The sequence below is a fragment of the Nannospalax galili genome, unplaced genomic scaffold, assembly GCF_000622305.1.
Source record: "Nannospalax galili isolate Female #2095 unplaced genomic scaffold, S.galili_v1.0 scaffold918, whole genome shotgun sequence".
Taxonomy (NCBI): domain Eukaryota; kingdom Metazoa; phylum Chordata; class Mammalia; order Rodentia; family Spalacidae; genus Nannospalax; species Nannospalax galili.
This window is the reverse complement of record NW_008343216.1, coordinates 5,843,976-5,848,329: the sequence shown is the minus strand read 5'-3', so window position 1 is coordinate 5,848,329 and position 4,354 is coordinate 5,843,976.

The following is a 4,354-nucleotide window of genomic DNA, read 5'->3' as shown; positions in this document are numbered from 1 at the left end:
ATGGAATGAGTTTGTTTTGATAATTGATCCTTGACTTGTGTTTTAAAAGACAGAAAAACTTTAAAGGACTTCTATATTTGTTACAGTTTTCCTGGAATTTCACGATAATGCAGAAATTCCATTAAACAAAAAAAGATCATCAAAGGTACAAACTTTCAGTTATAAGATGAGTAAGTTCTGGAGATCTGTGTACAGCGTGGTGGCTATAGTTAATGATAATATGTGAAACACTTGGAATTTGACAGGAGACTAGATCTTAATTGTTCTGCCCCCCAAAATGTTTACCAGAAGAGGTGATATGTTAATTTTAACTTGATTGTAGTAATCACAAAGTAATGTATATGAGTGTAAAAATTCATTGTCTACTTTAAATACATACAATTTTGGTTTGGCAATTATACCTCCTTGAAGCAATAAGGAAAGGAACATTAAGGAGCAAATTAAGAATGAAAAGCATTATTTCAATTATTATACATGTGAGTTAGTGTATAGACTGGTCAGAGTTAGAGATCAGAACTTGCAGTAAACAGCCTAGTTCCATACTATCCAGACTGAAAGTCACCCTCTTCCAACTCAAGGTGAGAGATGAAATCCTTGGTGCAGAGGTAATGGCCATCTGTAGCACTGCACAGGGAGCGAATTTTACACTGCGCTACTCTGTATGAAGACTGACATGTGAATCTGTGCTGATTAGCTGGATTTAAAAATGCTCCATATTGACAACTGCTCTTCACTTCATGCTCCATCCAAGTCAATAATTCTATCAATCATGCAGCATTTGGCAAGTAAAAAAATTTCCTAATAAACCTATTGGAATTGTGATAATTTGACAGCCATTCTCTTGTTTTCTAGTATTTAATTACATTTCAAGTTAGGGTTTTTTTTTTTTGTTGTTTATTTTTTAAGGGCTTAAGGGAGACTCATACAAATATTATCAACAGATGTCAAAGAATAGCAAATAACAAAGAAAAGCTAAAAACCAGAGCAGGGAGATTAGGAATAGTTTCCTATCAAAGTTAGCCCAGGGAGAGATTTTTGAGAGACTAGTCATTCTGATGGGCTAATGAAATCCTGTGTATAGTTGCTACTGGCAAATAACATTAAAATGTGTATTAGTGTAGCACAATCATTAAAAGGCAAGCAGATTTTCAAAGTCATTGGGGTTAAAAATTGTAACATCTGGGGCTGGAGAGATGGCTCAGTGGTTAAGAACACTGACTGTTCTTGCAAAAGACCGGGTTCGAATCCCAGCACCCACATGGCAGCTAACAACTGCCAGTAACTCCAGTACCAGGGAATCTGACAGCCTCTTCTGTCCTCTGCAGGCATTGCACAGCACAGGTGCACTTTACCTACATGCAGGCATAACACTCACACACACATAAAATAAAATAATAAATGAAATATTAAAAAAAATCGGTAGGATTAGAAGTCTGCAGTGATCAGTGAGCAGAGGATTCACATGGCTACATGTGACATACCTAACATGTAGCACACAAACACTGGCATCCAGTATTTATGAGCAGGTTTTCCATTTGTACAATAGGACGGTTTTATAAGGGGTGGAAAATACATGGTTCTGACATCTTGACCTCTTCAAATTCCCCCAGGACATGGCCAGAGATGGATTTTGATAGAGATAAATTCTCATCTTAAATTCTTTGTAAGCATTTTCCTTTTTGTTTAGGAGGCAGCCCTTTGGGCATTGCTGGAGAAAACAAAGTGAAAGAACGCATGTTTTTAACTAGTTAATGAAAACTGGGATAACAAAAGTGTTGCTTAAATATAGATTTTTTTTCCTCCTCTTATAATTTGTCTCATTAAAATGCTCTGTGTTCTGGCTTTCTTTGAAGGAAATATTGTTCTAAAAAATTCCAATGAGATATGCTAAAAATATCTGTCACAGAGATGTTAATTTTCCATTTAAATAATTAAATTTAAAATGATGATATTTCATGTTACTACTAATAATAAAAGCTCTAGTTTCTTTGAAGGCAAAACTGAGACCCAAGAGCATAAAACACCTGTTTAAACACACAAAGGTAATAACCAAGAAGGCTGGGTGGACCAGGTTAAGCTTCACCCCCTTCTAGTTCTCTTTCCATCATGCTGAGCCACCAAATTTGATCTGAGAACTCACTTTCTTTCCATTGCAGAGGGGAGCCTTGTTGAAGGTCTGCATAGAAACACTAGAGCAGTAATTTTGGATGACCCTAGCTGACATATTGGGGCCCAAGAAATCAGAGCTCAGATTTATTTGTAGGCCAAGTATGATTTCTATTAAATACAGTTTCATTCTCTATATATACAATATTGTGTAAGGTCTGTAAATCCATTATTAATTAGTACTTTATTTCTCTTTGTGTGGGGAGGTTGGGGGGTGTTTAAAGGATTCCCAAAGCATGACTCACTTTATATTAAATTATGAAATGAAAGTTTTCTTTTAAATCTCCCATTTTCCCATATAGTGTCTTTCCTCTCACCATGTATTAAGTGTCTTTCATCTGAGATCTACTACTCTATTATTTTCATTTGATTATGTCACTTCAAAACCTGGATAATATCAATCATTTTAAATTTATTGTGAATTTGAGTGAATAAGCTACTTTTTTTGAAATATTTTTATTTTGACATTTTCATTGTAGAATAAAAGGCCATATATCCAATTATAATAATGAATTCAGACATCAACTATGAGATAAAAAAATGTTTCATTTATGGGAAGGAATATATTCTGTTCTCTTGAAATCATAAAAAGTATATAATTGTCTATTTTACTTTCTACATACCTTAAGACTTTTTTGTATGTGCTATTTTGTCATTTGCCTCATAGAACAATAACCATTAGCCCTGGGTTCAGTCAGGTTCAGCTATGGAGATAAAGCCAGCTTTCCAAACACAATTTCTTTTCTTTTCTTTCTTTCTTTTTTTTTAACGCAGTCTCATGAATTTGAGAGAGTGTTCTGAAAGTTAACTTGATGAATTTTTACATTAGATTCAGCTTAATTCACAAACATTTCTTAGTCTCCTACCTTACAGGTCTGATGCTTAGCACCCTGAGGAAGATGTGGAGGAGAATAAAGGACTCTGGGTCAGCTGTGGTGTTCCACCATGTGTTCTTGAGTAAAATATGACCATCCTCATCACTTATAACAAAGCTTCTAAGTCTTTTCCTACCAGGTTTTACCAGTCACTATGGATTGATTTAATATTTCATTCTGTTTTAAACCCATTTACTGTTTCTATGGATGATATGATACAGTGGTTCTCAAATTCAAAATTATTTAGGACCAAAATAACTTTTGAGTGTTGTGAATAATATCAACATATACTGCATTAGCAATTATAGCTAAAAAGCTTAATACTATTTTTAAGTTATTTAAAATAACATTGCATTCATTATGTAAACACAAAATCACATAATATGTTTTATAAAATATACTTGTATTTTCCAGGGTGCTCATATTTAGTGAAAACATTGCAGTATTTTACATATTTTTGAATAGCTTTAATTTTGTTTAATAGAAAATAGATGGATCTACATATATGTTTTTGCATTCAAACAGTTCATCTATATTGTTTTGGTTATAAATATGAAAATAATATACTTTCATATGCAAAAATGGGTAGAAAAAGGAGGAATATTGTAATAACATTCCCAGATAATTATGGATATTCACTTTTGGTAGTACTCAAGACTTAATAAGTGGTTATAATTCCTGAAAGTTTATTTGCAAATCAGAATGCAAACATGCCAAGTATTTTTCATACTCTGTTATGTTAAGATCCATTGGTCCATCTTAGATTTAAACTTTTTTTGAAATCTATGCATGAGTATTTGCAATATCCACAAATAACATTCAGTAATACCACAATTAATTTACTGGAAAGTTTCTTAAGTTTTTGGGATCTGTTGTGATGAATAATACAGATTTTCCAAATTTTTTGTTTCTGAAAAAGAGGTAAAATTTTACCTCTAGATAAAAAGATACCAACCAGGTATTTTGCCTCAAGTGACAGGGTCATTTCTGTCATTTTCAATAAAATATGCCCCAAATGAGCAAATATGAGCACCCTGTTTCTGTTTTTTGAAGTGAAAATATTACATCCCATGCAGGGAAGTTCATGATGGAAACTTGGGCAATCCTATCATACTTTCTGGTTTGTTTTTGTGACTTGACACTAAGTGGAGTCACCTGGAAAGTAGGAATTTCTTCCATCATTGGCTTGTGGACCTGCTTAATTGCTGATTGATGTAGGAGAGCTGAGCCTACCATGAGCAGTGCCATCCCTAGGCAGGAGGTCCTGGACTGTCTAGGAAAGGTACCTGAGTAAGTCAGGGGAGGTAAGCCAA